At 45.6% G+C, this 24,793-nt stretch overlaps 1 protein-coding gene across 3 annotated transcripts in view; it reads left to right on the top strand.

The window, feature by feature from the left end:
* The window catches only part of LOC124555498 (arrestin domain-containing protein 2-like), a 237,641-nt gene that overhangs the window by 71,528 nt on the left and 141,320 nt on the right, over positions 1 to 24,793 (top strand). For 2 of the 3 annotated variants that reach the window (XM_047129425.1, XM_047129423.1), the window contains exon 2: positions 17,072 to 17,234. The exons of the other annotated variant lie outside the window; for it this stretch is intronic. The gene's annotated coding sequence lies outside the window, so the exon portion shown is untranslated. The remainder of the gene's footprint in view (positions 1 to 17,071; positions 17,235 to 24,793) is intronic. 3 annotated transcript variants of the gene reach the window in all.

The raw sequence follows: 24,793 nt of genomic DNA, 5'->3' as shown, positions 1-24,793 counted from the left end.
TAGTGTATTACACAAGGAGGCCAAAGCTTGACTGCAGTAAGTAGGTTTAAATTGGCGAGATTTACAGTAGTTATGCAGAGATGGGATATGGAATATGGGATATGATCACCATGCACACGTACACAGGCCTCACAACGGGTTGGCATACTCTGGATCAGTTGGTCGAGCAGCTGCTGGGGTATAGCCTCCCATTCTTGCACCAGTGCCTGTCGGAGCTCCTGAAGTGTCCTAGGGGTTTGAAGACGTGCAGCGATACGTCGACCGAGAGCATCCCAGACGTGCTCGATGGGGCTTAGATCTGGAGAACAGACAGGCCACTCCATTCGCCTGATATCTTCTGTTTCAAAGCACTCCTCCACGATGGCAGCTCGATGGGGCCGTGCGTTATATCCATCAGGAGGAAGGTGAGACCCACTGCACCCCTGAAAAGGCGGACATACTGGTGCAAAATGTCGTCCCGCTACACCTGACCTGTTACAGTTCCTCTGTCAAAGACAGGCAGGGGTGTACATGCACCAACCATAATCCCACCCCACACCATCAAACCACGACCTCCATACAGGTCCCTTTCGAGGACATTAAGGGGATGGTATCTGGTTCCTGGTTCACGCCAGATGAAAACCCGGCGAGAATCACTGTTCAGACTATACCTGTACTCGTCCGTGAACATAACCTGGGACCATGTACTGTGTTCTTGACATCAGGCTTTACGGGCTCTCCTGTGACCAGGGGTCAGTGGAATGCACCTTGCAGGTCTGCGGAGGAATAAACCATGTCTGTTCAGTCGTCTGTAGACTGTGTGTCGGGAGGCAACTGTTCCAGTGGCTGCGGTAAGGTCCCGAGCAAGGCTATCTGCAGTACTCCGTAGCCGTCTGCGGGCACTGATGGTGAGATACCGATCTTCTTGTGGTGTTGTACACTGTGGACGTCCCGTACTGTAGCGCCTGCACACGTTTCCTGCCTGCTGGAATCGTTGTCATACTCTTGAGATCACACTTTGTGGCACACGGAGGGCCCGTGCTACGACCTGCTGTATTTGACCAGCCTCCAGTCGCCCTAGTATTCTATCCCTCATAACGTCATCAACATGCGTTCTTTGAGCCATTTTCCACACACTGTCACCATTAGCACGTCTGAAAACGTCTGCACACTTACTCGCTGCACCGTACCCTGACATGCACCAACACACCTCTGTATGTGTGGACTGCTGCCAGCGCCACCGTGCGACGACCGCGGGTGAAATGCACCTCATGGTCACACCCCGAGGTGATTTAAACCCGCAAACCGCCCACCAGAGCGTTGTTTTACCATGTATCAGCATTATCCTTAATTTATGAGCATGAGTGTACATATGTGTCACACTACACTTTCGTTATCTCCTCTTTCAATGACCGTTTGTGTTCTATTTTCTACTGAAACTGAGACTATCGTTGAACTAGGTGTACCTGTTCGTATCGGACGACTCTAGAGAGTGTCGAAAATATGAAGATCAACGCTCACTGATGCACCAAACGAGCGATACCTGGTGACGTGTTCGTTAGTGAAGGTTGCGGAAAGTCAGTCAAAATCCATAAGTAACAATTCAGGTTTTATGAAACCAAAAGTTTTCTTTAATGTAAAGAAAAGAAATGACATACAAACATAAAATAAAGAGAAACCTGAACTGTATACAGAGTTCGTCCAAATAAGCGAAACAAGTGCAAATAAATAGGCATTATACTTCAAGGTAATGCTGAAAGGAAACTAACAAAATTATAGGAAGTGTTCTAAGACCCCGTGCTCAGTGTTGGAGGGAGCATGACTCGTGCATAAGGTTTACCATCGACTTGCGCTCTGTCGCAGATGCCTGGTGCTCTAGGAACGTTTTCATGAGCCGACATGTCGTGTTAGCTAATCCCCTGCCTGATTCCTCCAGCATTTCACAGATTCCGCTCTCCAAAAGTCTTCAGGAAAATAAGTCCAGGTGGCTTGGGTCATTCGATGGATGCGATAATGAGCCACTATTTTCGATACTTTGTAGCGTCGTTGAATAAGATTTTGGACCAGATATATCTTCTGTTAGCTCTTTCAGGTACCCTCTACAATAATTCGATGTTTTTCAGCATCATTCTAAGACACTCTATTTATTAATATCGGACGAAATGTAGGGAGCATAATGAAAGGTTAATGGTGGAAAATGATCCTACAGCAGATATGAAACGCCTGTCTTTCACAGCGTTTTGTAGAGATAACTTACATGTCTGTGCGACCTGTCGCACCCCTGAAGCCGCCTATTAAAAAAAGCGTTATCTGTTAAATTTCTCCAGCAGGAGGATCAGATTTGGAAGGCGTATTGTTACGTTAGTGACAGCTGCTCCACTGGCGCTTCTTGGGCTGGGAAATAAGGATGACACAATATTGTCCAGAACAGCATTTATTCAGCTTGTAATAAGAGAGCGTGCGAGCTTTGTTCCCACTTCCTTAATTCTCACACTGGCAATTCTAATAGCCTAGCACGGGAATGTCAGCGGTTGTAATGTGTTTCCCGTGAACACAGCCACCGGATATTTACAGTGTTTAACCACGGGTGTCAAATCCACAGCACAAAAGCCAGATTAAATTAAAGTTAAAACACAAGTATTTCCACTTCATGGTGTGGTGGCACAGCAACCAGTTATGTAGACTTTGGTGAAAATAAGTCTTGGTTCCAGAATTCATTTTATTGCTTTATTAACGTATTTCAGGAAGCCTAGAAGGCTTCTGAACGGCCTTCTCACACTTACATGTTTAGAAAAAACACTCTGCAAACCAGGCCTATCCCTGCGTCACCCTCTGCCGATGGCGCCACTGTACGTCGTTATTCGAGGTGCACGATATCAGCACACCGCTTGCCCTCTCATCAATGTCAGCCTTCCCACACCAGTGCCACTAAATCTCCTTCATTACTAATGGACTGAGGGTACCTTGTTCCAATGCTACAGTCTTGTAACCAAGGAAAAGTTCTTAGCAACACTGGAATTCATCACCTAGTAATCAGCTCGGACGGTTGACCGCTCAGCTACGGAGGCAGGCTGTGTGTGTTTTTCTTGTCATAGTTTCACTGCAGTAAAGTCACTGTAACACACGGTGTGAGCCGAACTACTCTTCTTCACAGCAGGAGATTACTCGGGAGAACTAGCCTGTTATATTTCATTTGAAGGCTGGGTGTACACGTTGTTACATTACGTAGTTACATTACTGTGAGTTTACGAGTTTTACCTGTTTGATTGCGAGCAGTCATACTGGTGCCCACAGCAGTTATGGAAATAAGTTCCCTCAGGCGGAGCCCGCATACCTGGATAAGCTTAATACAGGTCTGTTGGACTGAGGTTACTCTCTAACGAGTCAGTCGCCAGAACACCCTTTAATCTTCTCGGCACGTTACCTACGATGAGACCACACGATGATTTTCGTGCAGTTGCTATTTTTTGTGGTTTCGATAAGGAAATCAAATTACCGTTCCCTGGATTAACAGGATCTGACCGCTGTGCGCAACATTTGTCGATGAAGCACACCCCGATTCTAGAAAGGGGCACCGTGCTTTTCTTCTCAAAACGCAAAAATAATTTGTTGACTCCCACGTAGACAGGGAGAAATTAACATCGTAATAAAATAATAGAAATCGGAACTCGTAATGTTGTGCGTATCTAGATGAGCTAATCGGCAGCCTAGAATTGCTGCGACGTAAGATGAATTTGATGCATGGCTGAACACTAGTGGGGTGGGACACTACGAATGTAGTGTGTGGACATACAAGGTGAGAAATGTGGGTCTCACGGGAGACGTGCGCGGGATAGTTCCTGCAGTCGCACTATCCTCTGTGCCCTCGGGGGCTCAGATGGATAGAGCGTCTGCCATGTAAGTAGGAGATCCCTGGTTCGAGTCCCGGTCGGGGCACACATTTTCACCTGTCCCCGTTGATATATATCAACGCCCGTTAGCAACCGAAGGTAATAATATAATTCTAATTTATTTCTAGACAGCTGCAGGTCCGAAAGAACAGACTCCATATCCATATAAGTATAAGGTTAAGGATGTCCACTTTTTCAGCACTTTGAGATTCGACAGTAACCCACATCAAATATTAGTGCAAATCTGCATACATTTGCGATCTCAGAAAAATGAGACGCATCCAATGACACAATAATATCTCAATATCTTTAAAACTGCAGAATTTAATATCTCGCAGCTAATAAACATTTTTACAGTGGCTCTCTGAATTAACAGCTTTTAATCGCTTCATTCGATTTCAACAAACTTCATGTCAGATGATAGCATTGCACTATAGCTATCATCCCTGAAAGCTATAGTGCCTGTATCTATTTCATTTCTTCATTTACAACGTCTTTTACATCTTTTTCATTATACAAGTGTATATCAGAACATAATATTCTCCACATTTACACAGCAAATGAATGAAACATGAATACCGCTATCTTGTCGTACTTGTGTTTTCATTTAATAAATAGTCTACTGTTGTACCTGTAACTTTATTTAAATGTTGGTTGCAAGTGCTATTAATAATCTGTGCTAATTTAAAAGTGGTCAATCGCATGTGTCAGCAGACAGCACAACTGTAAAGAGAACCAAAAGACGCCTCTGTCAAGAGGGCATAAATAATTGTTTAAATAATATTTAGCGATAATCTGTAATTATTTAACGTGATCGCACTTGCGCAAGAATACTGGTTTACTTATTTATAAACAACTATTACTAATAATTGTAAATTATCTGAATATAACCGAATGTTTATAACGTTTCTTTTATTTAAATACTGTTGTAGTATTAGTTTGGTGCGGGAAAGTCGTCAAGATGAGTTAAAACCTGTATGTAGAACCTGAGAACGATGTATTTTTGGTGGGGATGGCCTTCAGCCAGCGAGAGTTGGACAGTGGCGGAACACTGCCGGAGTCAAGTGGACTGGGACTATACGAGTGCAGGTGTCAAGGGATCGACTCTCGACGCTTTTACGTGACTTCTGGAAGGAGTGGACCTGCCATAGTAACGAGTCGTTTTCGATTGTGAAAGTGCTTGATTCTGGGCGGTGAACGGCCGCTATCATACTTAAAACTTCTGAACGGACTTTATATTTCGAGAGGTCTGAATGTGTTCCAGAGTAGGACTCTAACTTAGCTGCTTGATTTACGGAACGTAAAATACACGGAGTATGAGTTAATATTCTTCGTACTGAGTGTGTTCATTTGTGAATCATCATGTTGAACTCAACAACTACTTTGAGCTGGAAAATCTTTCGTGTATTGTGATCACGAAATGGACTTAGTTTTTGTAAGTCTTTGATCACTGTGTAGTTAGGGGATTTTGCTAACATACTCGTAATGCTCTCAACGAAACTTTACTGCATTTTATAAGGATACTTTCTGTTTGTATTTTAACTGAATATCGGAGGACCACTTCACGCTTATTTGAGACGTCCTTTCCTGAACAAACATCATTCATCATAATTCTTTGCCGTCTACATCAATTACAGACGTTAGAACAGAACCCTTGTTATTAAATTATTCATATATCATTTAGCTAATATTTCTGAGTATTTTAGTAACTCACAATTCTAGCCAATGCATATATTATTTGACTGCAGGATCACAGCTGCAGGTAATTATTTGCAACGTATAAGATGCGGGGCATGAGAACAAACGTGCGCTGCTCGACCCAAATACAACATCAAGCTATTCTTTTTAAACAGAGCCGTGCATATCCCCAGTACATGAAGTATGAGTAACCGCAGGTGAAGACGCAACTGGTTTGCTCCTATGGAGTGGAAGAGCTACACTCTATTTTAGCAGTAACCCTTAGGTACCGTCGCAGACTTCAGGAGAGATTTAGGTTTTCATTTTCCCCAAGTGCTATTTGAGAGTGGAACGGTCGAGAAGAAAGAGGTTCTGCGAACCCTCTGCCTGGCACATAAGGATGAACTGCAAATAGTTACATAGACAACAACACAACTATATCTAAATGTATCTCCTAACTTCGGAATTCTGGGTTCGGCAAACCTATACACACCGAAAACAATCCGAGGCCGCTGACTTAACGCTAGTTTTCTACTCTGTTGAGACAGCGTCGTCATCCTAGAGCGAATTATTTCTTGAATGCAGTAGAACAAATTTCTTTTGCGTAATGTATATGAGTCCCAATGTTAGTAGCATTCTTATCTTATGGCATTGCTATAAGTGTCAGAGGTTTAATCAAACCAGCCAGTCGTGTTCCAATACGGCCAAATGTATTACCTGTGGCAGGGATGCCCATGAGGGTGATTGTCCACCCCCATCCCCTCGTTGCATCAACTGTATGGGGGACCACACTGCTTCCTCTAGAGATGGCCCTATTTTTAAAGATGAACACATTATTCAGGAAATCCGAGTGAAGGAAAATGTGTCTACCTTTGCTGCTCATAAGTTATTCGCCAGTAGAAAGCCCACTGTGCTCCCAGCGGGTAAATACAGCAGTGTCCTCGCCTACCCTTGACCTACTAAGGAGGTAGCCCCGCATACTTGCGATCTCACCTTTAGGGCCACGGTTGTCAGATTGGCCAGCCCAAAGATCGCCTGTTCAACCTCTCCAGTATCACCCACTCACTCTAAAGCTCAACCTTCATCGGCTCCTGTTAAATCACGGGCCCCAAAATCGGGTGAACGGACTTCCCAAAAAGAGCCTACTCGTGAAGATATTTTACCTACCCAGACCTCACAGCCATCCACTCCTCCTTCATCTCAACGTTCTGCTTCCAAGAAGGCTCATAAGAAAACCAGTTCCTCTCCTTCTACAGTGCCACCTAGCAGTACCCGCCCTCGGCCGTCTTCCATGTTGTCGAGACACACCACTGGCAGCCGATCAACCAGCCGATCATTGGCGGCAGGAGCTGCCCCCAAACAACCTATGGATCAGAATCTTCTGCCTCTGGCTGAGTGCCATTCCATGCCACTGACCACTGGCACTCAGCGGTTGCTGAGTTGATGGCAAGTGTGGTGAGACTTTTCCTTTTTTCTTCCACCCTATGTCAATTATCCAGTGGAATATCCATGGAATTCGCTCAAATCGGGATGAACCGTCGATCCTCTTACGATCCTGCTCCCTGGTCATCTTCTGTCTTCAGGAAGCAAAGCTATGTCCCCATGATTGCTTTGTCTTCCCTTATTTCCAATCAGTCCGGTACCATACACATTCCATCGTCCACAGCAATGGCAAGAGCCGATCTCCTTCATCTCCTTGGTCAGTTCGCCCCCCCCCCCCTATTTGCTGGTTGGGGACGTCCACGCCCACCACCTGCTTTGGGGATCTCCGCGTTCTTGCCCGAGAGGCTCCCTATTGATTGACCTTTTCCACCAAGAGGATTTTGTTTGTCTCAACACTGGGGAACCTACATTATTGTCTGCCTCCACGTCAATCTACTCTCATTTGAACCTTTCGGTTCGCTCTTGTTGATACACACTCAAGTGACCATTTTCCTTGTGTCCTTCGATAACAGCCACAACTGCCATCTATGTGCCCAAGACGCTGGAAGTTTTTCCAAGCCAATTGGACACTTTTCTCCTCTCTAGCAACATTTGATGACCGTCAGTTTCCTAGCATCGACGATCAGGTCACTCATGTTACGGAAGTTATTCTGACAGCTGCAGAACGTTCAGTAACTCGTATTTCCCCTTTGTCCCGGCACCAGCCAATTCCTTGGTGGAACGAGGCATGCCATAACGCAATATGTGAGCGGATATGTGCTCTTCGCGTTTTCTGCCATCAACCTACGTTGGCCAACTGTATCCGTTATAAGCATTTACGTGCGCGATGCCGTCGCATCATACATGATAGTAAGAAGGCAAGCTGGGATTCCTTTACTGGCTCCTTTAATAGCTTCACTCCCTCATCAGTTGTTTGGAGTCGAAGTCAATGGATATCCAGCACGTCCAGTTTTTCCCCGGCCTCTGGGATAACTGTCGCGCAGGGTACCTTAGTGAACCCAGTCGCAATCTCTAACTCATTGAGTCGATACTTAGCTGAGAGTTCGAGCTCTTCTAATTACCCACCAGCCTCTCTCCCGAAGAAACGGATAGCGGAAGAGTGACCTCTTGTTTTTTCCTCTCAAAATCGCGAAAGTTGTAATACCGTTTTTTCTATGCGGGAACGCAGACATGCACTCTCCTCCTCCCGCTCTTCTGCTTCGGGACCGAATGGTATCCACGTCCAAATGTTGCTGCATCTATCATACCCTAGTCTGTACTACCTTCTTCGCCTTTATAATCGACTTCGGGTCGACAGTACCTTTCCCAGAAGATGGCGGGAAGCTATCGTCATTCCTGTTCCAAAACCTGGAAAGGACAAACATCTCCCCTCCAGCTATCGCCCAATCTCTCTCACGAATAGTGTTTGTACGGTTTTGGAGTGTATGGTAAATTGCCATTTAGGCTGGTGGCTGGAGTCCCGAAACCTTTTAACAACTGCCCAATGGGATTTCCGAAAGCGTCGTTCCACAGCTGACCATCTTGTCGCTCTCTCCACTTACATCATGAACAATTTTCACGGGAAACGAAAAACGGTAACTATATTTTCTGATCTGTAGAGGGCATGCGATACCTGTTGGGGGACAGGCATCTTCCACACACTGTTCTCTTGGGGCTTTCGATGTCAGCCACCCCTTTTCATCTGTGAATTTATGACAGAGCGCACATTTAAGGTGCGAGTGAACACTACTCTATCCCGTACTTTCTCCAAAGGAAAAGGGGTGCCCCAGGGCTCTGTACTAAGTGTTTTACTGTTTGCCATCTCCATAAATCCAATTATGAATTGTCTCCTTTCTGATGTCTCGGGCTCCCTCTTTGTCGACGATTTTCCAATCTACTACAGCTCTCAACGAACCAGCCTTCTTGAACGACGTCTTCAAGGATGTCTCGCTCGCTTCCACTCATGGAGCATCGAAACCGGCTTCCGATTTCCTCCCAGTAAGACTGACTGTGTAAATTTTTGGCGTCGTACGGAGTTTTATCCACCTTCCTTAAAATGTTCAAATGTGTGTGAATTCCTGAGGGACTAAACTCCTGAGGTCATCGGTCCCAAGACTTACACACTACTTAAACTAACGTGTGCTAAGAACAATACACACACCCATGCCCGAGGGAGGACTCGAACCTGCGGCGGGAGGGACCACACAATCCGTGCATGGCACCTCAAACCCCGCGGTCACTCCACGCGGCCCGCCTTCCCTACATCTACGCCCTGTTGACCTTCCGTTCTCGCACGTCGCCAAGTTCTTGGGACTTAAATTTGACAGGAAACTGTGCTGGTCGTCCCACGTTTCATATCTTTTGGCTCGCTGTCTGCGATCTCTCAACGCCCTCCGTGTTCTGAGTGGTACCTCCTGGGGAGCGGACCGAGTGGTCCTCCTCCGCCTATATCGCGCATTAGTTCGCACGAAATTGAACTATGGAAGCATAGTTTACTCCTCTGCATTGACGTCTATTCTTTGGCGTCTAGATTCTGTCCACCACCATGGGTTGCTTTTATCGTCTGAAGCTTTTTACACTAGCCCCGTGGATAGCCTTTATGCTGAGACTGCTGAACCTCCGCTGTCCAATCGGCGAGCTGTCCTTCTGAGTCGTTGCGCTAGTCATCTGTCTTCCACGCCTGCTCATCTGACCCGTGCCCTTTTTTTCGATGCCTCCTTGGATTTAGCGTATGCAGTCAGCCCTTCCTTTCGACTACCACTGGGAGTTTGCTTCCGTCAACTGCTGCATTCACTTTCCTTCCAATTTCCTAAAACTTTCTTGACAAGTGGGGGTACGACACCACCGTGGCTTCGGTCCCGGACCTGCCTTCTCCGTGACCTTTGTCAGCTTCCCAAGGATAGTACCCTCCCTATAGTATGTCGTCAGGCATTTGCTGCTCTATACGCACAAATTGAGGATGTCACATTTATTTACACTGACGGCTCCAAGACCACCTCTGGTATCGGGAGTGCCTATATTATTGGCACCACCCCTATTAGATTTCGGCTTCCCAATCAGTGTTCAGTTTTTACTACGGAGCTTTACGCTGTTCTCCATGCTGTCCAATACATCCGTCGCCACCAGCGGCTACAGTATGTTATCTGCTCGGATTCGCTCAGCTCTCTTCTCAACCTCCTAGCTCTTTATCCCGTCCACCCTCTGGTCCACCGGATTCAGGACTGCCTCCATATGCTCCACTTTGGGTGCATCTCTGTGGCATTCCTCTGGATCCCAGAGCATATTGGTATACGCCGAAACGAGGCAGCCGATATAGCGGCAAAGGCTGCTGTCTCTCTTCCTCGGCCCGCTGTTCGCAAGGTTCCCTTTGCCGATCTACAGAGCGTTTTATGCCGTCGTGTCTTTTATGGCACACACATTGGTCTGCACTTCAGGATAATAAACTACGGCACATAAAGCCTCTTCCCTGTGCTTGGACCTCTTCCTCCCGGCCTCGTCGTCGAGAGGAGGCAATTTTAACCAGACTCCGGATTGGGCACTGCCTTTTTAGCCATCGACGTCTTTTAAGTGGCGATCCTCATCCGCTTTGTCCGCACTGCTCTCAGTTATGGACGGTGAGACACCTTTTACGTCAGTGCCCCTATTTTAATCCGCTACTCGCCCGTTTACAGCTGTCGACTGATATATATTCCCTTTTAGCAGATGACGCGCGCTCAGCCGATCGCGTCCTTGAGTTTATAAATGTTAGAGAGATGACATCGGTCATTTGAAGCTCTTTTTGGAGAAAACAACCCCCCTTCAAAAGCACTTTTCTAAGATTTCCTTCCGTTTTTGGCCTCCCTCCTTCTTGAGTTTCGCTCCCATTGTTGCCAATTTACATTCCTGTTTTTACCCTTCACAAAGCCACAGACTGGACGCTTATGACCATAGCTGATTTGCGCTCTTAAACTATAATCTAATAATAATAACAAACATTAGTACAAGTTTATATGCCAACCAGCTCCTCAGACTATGAAGAGATTGAAAGAATCCATGATGAGAAAAAAGAAATTATTCAGATAGTTAATGGAGAGGAATACTTAAGTTTGATGTGTAAATGGAATTCGGTACTAGGTAGAGGAAGAGAAGGAAAAATATTAGGAGAATATGTACTAGGGCCAAAGAATGAAAGGAACAGCCGCATGGTAGAATTTTACACAGAGCATAATATAATTTTTGCTAACACTTTGTTTAAGAATCACGAAAGGAGGATGTATATGTGGAGAAGACATGAACACAATGGGTGATTCCAGACTGATTATATAGGGCCAGTCAGCTTAAACTTGTACCGCAAATATTGCGGAAATGGAAAGTGCTATTGATGTGCGGTGTTCACAGAATGGATTGGTAGTCAGGGCTCGTATTGTTAGCGAATCAACAGATTGTAATACTACTTAGAAAATGTATTTTTGTGCGAACATACACTTTTAAATGGAACAATGCCTACTGTTATTAACAAACTAAAAGTAGGGTTAATTAGAATGTCAGTGGTGTTTGCTGCAAGATTCTAGTGCGAGTCGCCGGCCGCTGTGACCGAGAGGTTCTAGGGGCTTCAGTCTGGAACCGCGCGACCGCTACGGTAGCAGGTTCGAATCCTGCCTCGGGCATGGATGTGTGTGATGTCCTTAGGTTAGTTAGGTTTAAGTAGTTCTAAGGACATCACACACATCCATGCCCGGGGCAAGATTCGAACCTGTGACCGTAGCAGTCGCGCGGTTCCAGACTGTAGCGCCTAGAACCGCTCGGCCACCCCGGCCGGCCTAGGTGCTACACTACCACTTTCACGTAACTGGTTGACGAGGTTGGCAGGCAACTGCCGAGATGCTTGACGTCTATTGTGATATCTTGCCGTATACACCGTACATAAACGAACTGTATTCTTCCTACACACTCCATACACCGTGAGCATGTCGTCTTTTCCTTCATTGGTAAATCCCATCGTCCACTCACCACCAACCGCAACAGTCGCGCGGTTCCAGACTGTAGCGCCTAGAACCGCTCGGCCACCCCGGCCGGCCTAGGTGCTACACTACCACTTTCACGTAACTGGTTGACGAGGTTGGCAGGCAACTGCCGAGATGCTTGACGTCTATTGGGATATCTTGGCGTATACACCGTACATAAACGAACTGTATTCTTCCTACACACTCCATACACCGTGAGCATGTCGTCTTTTCCTTCATTGGTAAATCCCATCGTCCACTCACCACCAACCGCAACAGTCGCGCGGTTCCAGACTGTAGCGCCTAGAACCGCTCGGCCACCCCGGCCGGCCTAGGTGCTACACTACCACTTTCACGTAACTGGTTGACGAGGTTGGCAGGCAACTGCCGAGATGCTTGACGTCTATTGGGATATCTTGGCGTATACACCGTACATAAACGAACTGTATTCTTCCTACACACTCCATACACCGTGAGCATGTCGTCTTTTCCTTCATTGGTAAATCCCATCGTCCACTCACCACCAACCGCAACAGTCGCGCGGTTCCAGACTGTAGCGCCTAGAACCGCTCGGCCACCCCGGCCGGCCTAGGTGCTACACTACCACTTTCACGTAACTGGTTGACGAGGTTGGCAGGCAACTGCCGAGATGCTTGACGTCTATTGGGATATCTTGGCGTATACACCGTACATAAACGAACTGTATTCTTCCTACACACTCCATACGCCGTGAGCATGTCGTCTTTTCCTTCATTGGTAAATCCCATCGTCCACTCACCACCAACTACTTGGACTGTCACACCAACTGACTAACAATTAGCAACGCACTCAAAGATCACACAAGCACACTGTAAGCAAACGTAACAACATCGTACATACAGGGTGTTTCAAAACTGACCGGTATATTTGAAACGGCAATAAAAACTAAACGAGCAGCGATAGAAATACACCGTTTGTTGCAATATGCTTGGGACAACAGTACATTTTCAGCCGGACAAACTTTCGAAATTACAGTAGTTACAATTTTCAACAACAGATGGCGCTGCAAGTGATGTGAAAGATATAAAAGACTACGCAGTCTGTGGGTGCGCCATTCTGTACGTCGTCTTTCTGCTGTAAGCGTGTGCTGTTCACAGCGTGCAAGTGTGCTGTAGACAACATGGTTTATTCCTTAGAACAGACGATTTTTCTGGTGTTGGAATTCCACCGCCTAGAACACAGTGTTGTTGCAACAAGACGAAGTTTTCAACGGAGGTTTAATGTAACCAAAAGACCGAAAAGCGATACAATAAAGGATCTGTTTAAAAAATTTCAACGGACTGGGAACGTGACGGATGAACGTGCTGGAAAGGTAGGGCGACCGCGTACGGCAACCACAGAGGGCAACGCGCAGCTAGTGCAGCAGGTGATCCAACAGCGGCCTCGGGTTTCCGTTCGCCGTGTTGCAGCTGCGGTCCAAATGACGCCAACGTCCACGTATTGTCTCATGCGCCAGAGTTTACACCTCTATCCACACAAAATTCAAACGCGGTAACCCCTCAGCGCCGCTACCATTGCTACACGAGAGACATTCGCTAACGATATAGTGCACAGGATTGATGACGGCGATATGCATGTGGGCAGCATTTGGTTTACTGACGAAGCTTATTTTTACTTGGACGGCTTCGTCAATAAACAGAACTGGCGCATATGGGGAACCGAAAAGCCCCATGTTGCAGTTCCATCGTCCCTGCATCCTCAAAAAGTACTGGTCTGGGCCGCCATTTCTTCCAAAGGAATCATTGACCCATTTTTCAGCTCCGAAACGATTACTGCATCACGCTATCTGGACATTCTTCGTGAATTTGTGGCGGTACAAACTGCCTTAGACGACACTGCGAACACCTCGTGGTTTATGCAAAATGGTGCCCGGCCACATCGCACGGCCGACGTCTTTAATTTCCTGAATGAATATTTCGATGATCGTGTGATTGCTTTGGGCTATCCGAAACATACAGGAGGCGGCGTGGATTGGCCTCCCTATTCGCCAGACAAGAACCCCTGTGACTTCTTTCTGTGGGGACACTTGAAAGACCAGGTGTACCGCCAGAATCCAGAAACAATTGAACAGCTGAAGCAGTACATCTCATCTGCATGTGAAGCCATTCCGCCAGACACGTTGTCAAAGGTTTCGGGTAACTTCATTCAGAGACTACGCCATATTATTGCTACGCATGGTGGACATGTGGAAAATATCGTACTATAGAGTTTCCCAGACCGCAGCGCCAACTGTTGCTGAAAATTGTAACTACTGTAATTTCGAAAGTTTGTCTGCCTGAAAATGTACTGTTGTCCCAAGCATATTGCAACAAACGGTGTATTTCTATCGCTGCTCGTTTAGTTTTTTTTGCCGTTTCAAATATACCGGTCATTTTTGAAACACCCTGTAGCAACTACGCAGGTTAAATGGCACAAACAAGTGTCGATGTGGAAACTTTACAATATATGATACGTCGTTAACGACTCGCACTAGAATCCTGCAACAAACGCCACTGATATTCTAATTTACACTACTTTTAGTTTATTAATGTCAGTAGGCATTGCTCAATTTAAAAAAGTGTATGTTTGCACAAAAAGTACACTTTTTAAGTGTTGATTGGCTAACAATACGAGCCCATAACAACCGATCCATTCTTTAAAAAAGGCACATCAATAGCAATTTCCATTACCGATGCAAATTTTAGATGTTTCCCCCTGTATATCGATAAGACAAAAATTTCGCAGCCAGATTTTAAACTCAGGGATATTTTCAGGAGCAGATGTGAACTCTTACCATAATTTATTGTTTATTAACTGTAGATTAAAATGGAAGAATTTGCAAAAAGATAGGAAATTGAGAAGGTTGACCTGTTTAAGTTGAAAGAACCAGAGGTCGTTGAGAATTTCAAAGCGAGCTTTAGGCAACGATTGACTGAAAATACAGAAAAGAATACAGTACAAGGCCAATGGAGAGTTTTGTGAGATGACATAATGAAGGAATCAGGGGCTCAAATAGGTAAAAAGACAAGGTCTAGTAAAAATCCTCGAATAACACAGGAGATATTGAATTTAATTGATGAAGGGAGAAAATATAAAAAAAACAGCAAATGAATCAGGCGAAAGGAAATACAAACGTCTGAGAAATGAGATTATTAGGAAGTGCAAAATTGCTAAGCACGAGTGGCTAGAGGATGAATGTAAGCCTATGAAACCGTGTATAACAATGGGAAAATTAGAGAGTCTTTGGAGAATGGAGAGGCTGTCGTGTGAATATCAAGTGCTCAGATGGAAAACCAGTTCTAAGCAAAGAAGGGAAAGCTGTAATGAGGAAGTAATACATAGAGGGGCTGTGCAAGGGAAATTAAGTTGGAGGCAATAGAAAGGGAAGAGTTCCAAAGAAATCAGACGCTGATAGGTATGAGTATTACCGAACTATGACTTTAATAAGTGCTGATGCGTATGATTTACAGATGATTGGAAAAACTGGTAGAAGCCCACCTCGGGATAGATCAGATTGGGTCCCGATGAAATGTTGGAACGCACGAGGCAATAATGAAACTACAGCTTATCTTAGATCGTGGGTTAAAGAAAGGTAAACCTACGTTTGTAGAATTTGTAGATTTGGAGAAAGCTTTTGACAATCTTGGCTGGGATACACCCTTTAAATTTCTGAAGGTAACAGGAGTAAATTACAGGGAGCGAAAAGTTATTTACAGCTTGTACAGAAACGAGACGACAGTTACAAGAATCGAAGGGCATGAAAGGGAAACAGTGGTTGAGAAGAAAATGGGACAGGACCTTCCCTACCACAATCCTCACATGCTCATTCCATTTCATATCGCTTTGCAACGTTACGAAAGACATTTAAACGACGTGACTGTGTCAAGAACACTACTAACGCTGTATCCGAACTTCACGCATTTGTTTTTCCTACTCATCCGCATTAATTTGCATTTTTTCTACATTTAGAGTTAGCTGCCATTAATCCCTTCAACTAGAAATTTTACCTATGTCATTTTGTATCCTCCTATAGTCACTAAACTTCGCCACCTTTCCGTTCTCCACAGCATCATCAGCAAACAACTTCAGATTACTGCCCACCATGTCCATCAGATCATTTACGTATACAGAACGTAATAACGGTCCTACCACACTTTCCTGGGACACTCCTGACGATACCTTTGTCTCTAATGAACACTCGCTATCGAGGACAACGTACTATGTTCTATTACTTACGACGTCTTGGAGCCACTCGCATGTCTGTGAACATATTCCACATACTCGTACCTTCGTTAACAGTCTGCAACGGAACACCATTTCAAATGGTTTTCGGAAATCTAGAAATATCGAATCCTGCCTTAGCTTGCAGCGATTTCCCCTTGTACCAGTGGACTAACGAACCGTGTCTAATTTTTTGGCAGCAGGAACGGTTATCCCGTGAATGGTCGACTTTCTGTGCATCGAATATTCTTTGCAGGTGGTCAGGCAGCTAGCCCATCTACATGGGCTGGCTCTCAAGTTGCAAGCTCATTCGTGTGGGGAGCCTCACGCAAGCAGCTGAAAAATATCCTATGTTAAACATAGTTTACAATTCCTTAGAATTACTTGCATTTTGGAGATTCAGTTTTATGCTAATTTAATCTCTGAAAGTTAGTTGAGAAATTTGGAACTTGAGGAATGTAACAACATAATGCTTTTACCACAAATTCTTTTAAGGGGCGGATTTGCCCCTGGATTTAAGAGCCAATGAAATAGTTGTTGAGCGAGCAGGCGGAACATTTCTACGAAGTTAGAATAAATGTTTTTCTATCAAATGCATCAAATGAATGAACACTATGTCGGAAAAAACTAAAACTAGTTCATAAACCCACATACGAAGCTTCAATTTTTCTGTATGTCGTATCTTTGCATTCGGGTCACACCCATCATTACATAACTTTTATTGCAAGAGGTTTCTAGTGCTAAATTGTTATTGTCTACGACATCGTTCTTAGTTATTATGTTCAATAGTCTTTGCCATATGTGGTGGTATGCTGTGCATTTTTACCCTAATGTAACTGGATTGTGGTCACTGTTGCATTTAACTGTTTTCTTTATTTTCAGAGTATTGCTTCGCTCCGGCAGCGGGATGACAATTTTCATTATTTCATGAGAACGTCTCCAAAGAATTTCAGAAATGTCGAAACATCGCCCTGTCAAGGATAATAACAGTGAACATGTTGCATGTTTGCTGCAGACTGTCATCGAGTAGGAGCCCCACTTACAGGTAATGAACACACGAGACAAAATTTGTGCAAAATTACCTGACCAGTAAAAAATTAATGACATATGACAGTTGTTTCACACCTTTTTATGTGAAAACTATCAAGAAGACTAATCAAAGAAGTTTCCATAACACTGACAGAAAAACTGCCTATTGGCTTTTGTCTCGGGTTCTTCGGCCGACGTGCGTCTGATGATCTTACTGACGTTTCGCCAGCACGAGTGGCTGGCATTGTCAGAGCTTCCCCCTCCATTGCCAGTGGTGAATGGAGGGTGAAGCTTTGACAGTGCCACTCACTCGCACTGGCGAAACTTCAGTAAAATCATCAGACGAACGTCGGCCGAAGAACCCGAGACAGAAGCTAATAGGGAATTTGTCAACAAGTGGACATGAAAACCTTAACAATTTTGTACTGACAGAAAACCAACAGACGTGCGCCAGCACGAGTGGCTGGCATTGTCAGAGCTTCACCCTCCATTGCCAGCGGTGAATGGCGGGTGAAGCTTTGACAATGCCACTCACTCGCACTGGCGAAACTTCAGTAAAATCATCATACGAACGTCGGCCGAAGAACCCGAGACAGAAGCTAATTAAGGAATTTGTCAACAGGTGGACATGAAAGCCTTAACAATTTTGTACTGACAGGAAACCAACAGACGTGCGCTCTAAAGCTTAATCTTTCTTCAAAAAGATCTGCTATGACAGTCGATTGCTACCTCATATTAGTAGAAGGTGTACAACTTTGTTTCCGCCGTTTTCCCCAACATTTGAGGCTTTAATGAAACAAATTGGTTACACTTGTATCATTCAAAGTGTTTTCCATCGCTGGCCACTGCTTTCTCCCATCTTTCGGGCAGTGTACGAATCCCGCGTCGAAAAAATTGTTCATCTTTTGAAGTGATCCACGAATCGATGCAATTTGTAACTTCTTCATGAGATCGGAAGTGTTGGTCAGCCAGGCCATGCGTCATTGATCTAAACACATGATAGTCAGAGGGAGCAATGTCTGGAGAATACGGCGTGTGGAATAGGACTCCCCATTTTGACATTTCCAAGTACGTGTTGACCTCTTTTGCAACGTGGGGTCGAACGTTGTCGTGCTGCAAAATCACTTTATCGTGCCTCTCACTGTATTGCGGCCATTTGTCTTTTAATGCTCTGCTAAAACGCATTAACTGCTTTCGATAACGAGCACCTGTGATTGTTTCACTTGGTTTTAACACCTCATAGTATGCGACGCCGAACTGGTCCGACCAAATGCAGAGCATGATCTTGGAGCCGTGAATATTCGGTTTGGCCGTCGACGTGGAAGCATAGCCGGGACATCCCCATGATTTTTAGCGTTTGTGGTTATCTTAATGAACCCATTTTTCGTCCCCGGTCACAATGCGATACAGAAATCCCTTCCGTTTTTACCTCTGAAGCAACTGTTCACAAACACATAAACGCCGTTCAACGTCTATTGGTTTCAGCTCACACGGGACCCAAGTTCCTTCTTTCTGAGTCATGCCCATAGCCTTGAGACGTTTTGAAATGGCTTGCTGTGTCACTCCCACAAATCGTGCCAATTCTTCCTGAGTTTGACGCGAGCCTTCACTCAGCTTCGTCTCCAATTCTGAATCTTCGAAAATATTCTCTCTTCCACCACTACGCCGGTATATGATGTTAAAATCACTGTTCTTGAAGCGTTGAAACCACTCACGACACGTCCTTTCACCAGTAGCGTCCTTACCATACGTACTTGAGAGCATTCGATGAGACTCAGGCTCTTTTCTTCATACTGAAAAAAAAAAAACAGTAACACCTCCTGCAAATGACGAGAATTAGGCTCGTAAACTGACATTTTCAATCAAGAACAGCTTTATGATGCAGACACAAATCGACTAATGTTTGAATGAGGTTATGTTGACCGAGGTCCTAGCTAACTGCCTGACGTCTGCGATCCGTTTCTTTCGACCGCTACTTACAGTTGTCGCCATATATCGGCAAACGGCGGAAGCAAAGTTATAACTAGTGCTAGACCATAGGCTATACAAAGCGTGTCGGAGGGATACGGAAAATAGTGGAGTCGCCAAAATGCAGAAACGGAGAAATTTATCTGATTTGCAAAAGGGTACAATCGTTGGCTTTCGGGCCAAGGGTGGAAGCATTTCCGAAACGATTAGGTTTCTAAACTGTTCACGTGCTACCGTGTGTGAAGTACGCTGAGCGTCTCAAAATGGCCCTATCCGAAACTGGCGCCGGCCGCTGTGGACGAGCGGTTCTAGGCGCTTCGGTCTGGAACCACGCGGCTGCTACGGTCACAGGTTAGAATCCTGCCTCGGACATGGATGTGTGTGATGTCCTTAGGTTAGTTAGGTTTAAGTAGTTCTAAGTCTAGGGAGCTGATGACCTCAGATGTTAAGTCCCATAGTGCTCAGAGCCATTTGAGCCATTTTGAACCAAAACTGGGGCCGAGGCAGATGTTCTGCACCACGGGCTATAGACGGCAGGAGTGAACGACGGCTGCGGAGATGTGTACGGGTGAACAGACGTGCAACTGTTGAGTAACTCACCGCCCGGATGAACCAAGGGACTAGAAACAGTGTCACAGCGAACGTTGCTGCGTATGGGCCTTTGCAGCATGCAACTTCTCCACGCAATCCATGCCGACTGCTGCTCATCGGTGACGAATGCTTGAATTTGTACGCCATTACCGTAACTGGATGTTCAATATGTGGCAACAGGTAGCCTTTTCAGACGAATCACGTTTTATGCTCCATCGGACCGATGATCTTTGCATGTATGCCCAAGCAACAATCATCGGAAGGGTCCAGGCCAGAGGAGGAAGCGTTATGGTCTGGGGAATGTTTTCGTGACGTTCCCTCGTCATTCTATAAGGCACAATGGATCTACACAAGTATGCATCTGTGCTTGGAGACCATGTCCACTCCTTCATGTAGTCTGTTTTTCCACAGCAATATGACATCTAGCAGCGGGACACTACATCGTGTTACACAGCTCACAGTGTAGATACGTGGTTCGAAGATCGCTAGGACAAGTTTATCGTACTCCCCTGGTCGCCAGACTCCCCAGTCTAAACCTAATCAAGAATCTGTTGTACCAGCTCGATCGGGCTTTACGCTCCATGGGCCTCAACCGATTAACCTAGCACAGCTAGCCACAGCGCTGTAGTCGATGTGGCTCCAGATCCCAGTCGGTACCTTCCAGAGCCTCACTGATTCTCTTATTACACGTACCGCGGCGATCTGCTTTGCATCTACATCTACATCTACATGTATACTCCTCAAGCCACCTGACGGTGTGTGGCGGAGGGTACCTTGAGTAACTCTGTCGGTTCTCCCATCTATTCCAGTCTCGTATTGTTCGTGGAAAGAAAGATTGTCGGTATGCCTCTGTGTGGGCTCTAATCTCTCTGATTTTATCCTCATGGTCTGTTAGCGAGATATACACTCCTGGAAATTGAAATAAGAACACCGTGAATTCATTGTCCCAGGAAGGGGAAACTTTATTGACACATTCCTGGGGTCAGATACATCACATGATCACACTGACAGAACCACAGGCACATAGACACAGGCAACAGAGCATGCACAATGTCGGCACTAGTACAGTGTATATCCACCTTTCGCAGCAATGCAGGCTGCTATTCTCCCATGGAGACGATCGTAGAGATGCTGGATGTAGTCCTGTGGAACGGCTTGCCATGCCATTTCCACCTGGCGCCACAGTTGGACCAGCGTTCGAACTGGACGTGCAGACCGCGTGAGACGACGCTTCATCCAGTCCCAAACATGCTCAATGGGGGACAGATCCGGAGATCTTGCTGGCCAGGGTAGTTGACTTACACCTTCTAGAGCACGTTGGGTGGCACGGGATACATGCGGACGTGCATTGTCCTGTTGGAACAGCAAGTTCCCTTGCCGGTCTAGGAATGGTAGAACGATGGGTTCGATGACGGTTTGGATGTACCGTGCACTATCCAGTGTCCCCTCGACGATCACCAGTGGTGTACGGCCAGTGTAGGAGATCGCTCCCCACACCATGATGCCGGGTGTTGGCCCTGTGTGCCTCAGTCGTATGCAGTCCTGATTGTGGCGCTCACCTGCACGGTGCCAAACACGCATACGACCATCATTGGCACCAAGGCAGAAGCGACTCTCATCGCTGAAGACGACACGTCTCCATTCGTCCCTCCATTCACGCCTGTCGCGACACCACTGGAGGCGGGCTGCACGATGTTGGGGCGTGAGCGGAAGACGGCCTAACGGTGTGCGGGACCGTAGCCCAGCTTCATGGAGACGGTTGCGAATGGTCCTCGCCGATACCCCAGGAGCAACAGTGTCCCTAATTTGCTGGGAAGTGGCGGTGCGGTCCCCTACGGCACTGCATAGGATCCTACGGTCTTGGCGTGCATCCGTGCGTCGCTGCGGTCCGGTCCCAGGTTGACGGGCACGTGCACCTTCCGCCGACCACTGGCGACAACATCGATGTACTGTGGAGACCTCACGCCCCACGTGTTGAGCAATTCGGCGGTACGTCCACCCGGCCTCCCGCATGCCCACTATACGCCCTCGCTCAAAGTCCGTCAACTGCACATACGGTTCACGTCCACGCTGTCGCGGCATGCTACCAGTGTTAAAGACTGCGATGGAGCTCCGTATGCCACGGCAAACTGGCTGACACTAACGGCGGCGGTGCACAAATGCTGCGCAGCTAGCGCCATTCGACGGCCAACACCGCGGTTCCTGGTGTGTCTGCTGTGCCGTGCGTGTGATCATTGCTTGTACAGCCCTCTCGCAGTGTCCGGAGCAAGTATGGTGGGTCTGACACACCGGTGTCAATGTGTTCTTATTTCCATTTCCAGGAGTGTAAGTAGGATGGAGCAATATACTGCTTGACTCCTCGGTGAAGGTATGTTCTCGAAACTTCAACAAAAAAAAAAAAAAAAAAAAAAATTGTTCAAATGGCTCTGAGCATTATGGGACTTATCTGCTGTGGTCATCAGTCCCCTAGAACTTAGAACTGCTTAAACCTAACTAACCTAAGGACGTCACACACGTCCATGCCCGAGGTAGGATTCGAACCTGCGACCGTAGCGGTCGCGCAGTTCCAGACTGTAGCGCCTAGAACCGCTCGGCTACTCCAGCCGGCCGAAACTTCAACCAAGCTACTGAGCGTCTCTCCTGCAGAGTCTTCCACTGGAGTTTATCTATCATCTCCGAAACGCTTTCGCGAGTACTAGATGATCCTGTATCGAAGCGCGCTGCTCTCCGTTGGATCTTCTCTATCTCTTCTTTCAACCCTATCCGGTACGGATCCCACACCGGTATGCAGTATTCCAGCAGTGGGCGAACAAGAGTACTGTGACCTACTTCCTTTGTTTTTGGACTGCAAGGTGGTTTATTCATGCTTTTAACAGGGGGTCACATTACTGTGCTGGACAGTGCAGATGTAGTTGTAGATGTAGACTATACGTCAGCTTGAAAGCTTGCAGTTGTTTATTTGCATTATCAATCTTAGAAAAACAGAATTGCACTTAAAATTTTGCATAGTGCATGTTAGCGAAGGAAATTCGTAGTAAAACGTGAGATTTTTATCCAAAGAATCTACGTAATGACCGTTCGTTGAACGCGACTTGCCGCCGGGGTGGCCGAGCGGTTCAAGGCGCTACAGTCTGGAACCTTGCGACCGCTACGGTCGCAGGTTAGAATCCTGCCTCGGGCATGGGTGTGTGTGATGTCCTTAGGTTAGTTAGGTTTAAGTAGTTCTAAGTTCTAGGGGACTGATGACCTCAGAAGTTAAGTCCCATAGTGCTCAGAGCCATTTTTTGCATATATCTAATATGCATTGGCGGAGAAGAGACCAGGCTATTATACACCGTTATTTCAATCTAATCGTATGTTTCCAGTTGCATTCCAATTTTCAAGACGATGGATTTACATTACCGATCTCTGACAACCTCAGAATCGTAACATTAGAAAGTTTGTTCTATGTTATCATTTACGGCCATCATCTCAACAACGAAACAGTACAACTCGACAAGAACATTAGCTCTTGTTAATCTTGTTATGGTGCCGTGAAACAAGTAAAGTAATTCTACGAAATCGAGAAGTATTTCGGAATACAAGCGCATGGTCTATATAGTCACGTCTGACAGAAGTGATCAGCATTTCATTTAAGTGCGACATTATCTTCTTGGAAGACAACGTTCTTCTTCACGAACAACATCTATACTAAAGGGAGTACTTTGTCATACCCTCAATATCCATGGTCGTAATGTGTCATTACAATAGATCAAGAGGAAAACTATGAAATTGAAACTCATACCATCATACATACGCCCTCACGTTTGACGCCAGGAAGTAGGTAATCCACCACGTAAGTTCCTTGGATGCCTACCGCACTACGAACTCGATGTGTGATTGAAAACAAACGAAGGAGTGGTTCATAGGACCATGTTGCTCTCTTTAAACCATTTTTAATTCACATTACATGATATCGACACTATTTGCTTCGTGTAAAGCGTTCTCCTTGTTAATCAAAGACGTGAAACTTATTACCTAGCCGAGGATATTCAGTTTTTGAAGCTCGTGTCTGCTTCTGATAACAGGAACATATTTTCAGTCTAATAATTGAGTTACGAACTAAGTCGTCATAGTTTTACTGTCCTCTTCAATGAGGATTGGCTTTCGACTGCAATTAAATTTCCGTGATGATGTCTTGCCACGATTCGAACACACTGTCCTGGCCTTGAAACAGGGTCGGTTTAAGTTCCAGATGATACAAGCGACAGCTTTGGGACTGAGAGAGGCACCAGAGTGCAAATTTTGTACACAGTGTGTACCAAAATTAGTAACGAAAACTGAGACGAGTGGAAGTATACATGGGAAAGGGGGAAGAGACGCCAAATGAAATGTAAACACGTCCTCAAATCGGCCCTCTCTTGAAAACTGATGCTGGCTTTGTTTCTCGTCCTCTGAGTAACTTAATTTCAAGAAACCGCCATCGCTTTTAGTCAGAAATCTCTCCCATTCGTGTAAAATGGGTATTAGGCGAACTGATAAAAGCAGACGAAATGGTGAAAGTAATATTGCCTGCAGGCTGCTATAAAATAGAGAAAACGAAACTAACTTCAGAATTTCAAGTGGGAACGTGTGAAAAATTAGTACCTTTGGAAAGAGCTCTTAAAACTTTATTTCAAAAATGTTGTTTTATTATTTTGCACCGTTTCGGTGATATAAAAAATTGTTTCTGATGCTAGCGACTCGAGAAACGATTAAGGACAGCAAAGAAAAAATTGTAGGGTAATAGACGTGCTTTTAAATTTGAATAAACTTTATCTATTGATTGAACACAACAAATTATTAGAAAGTATCACGTTTCTCGGTTTAGGCTTACTGTAATAGGTGTTCAAAATGCTTTTCGCCTAGTTCTAAGCTCAGCAGTGACCGCCTTTATGTACACTGACTACCTTGAAGTATCTCGTCATCTAAGAGAGATATCATATGCTTCGCAGTTTCTGTCTTTAATGTCATCTTCTATTGTATGACGCTATTGAT

Source organism: Schistocerca americana, chromosome X, assembly GCF_021461395.2.
Source record: "Schistocerca americana isolate TAMUIC-IGC-003095 chromosome X, iqSchAmer2.1, whole genome shotgun sequence".
Taxonomy (NCBI): domain Eukaryota; kingdom Metazoa; phylum Arthropoda; class Insecta; order Orthoptera; family Acrididae; genus Schistocerca; species Schistocerca americana.
This window is presented reverse-complemented; position numbering and strand designations above follow the sequence as displayed.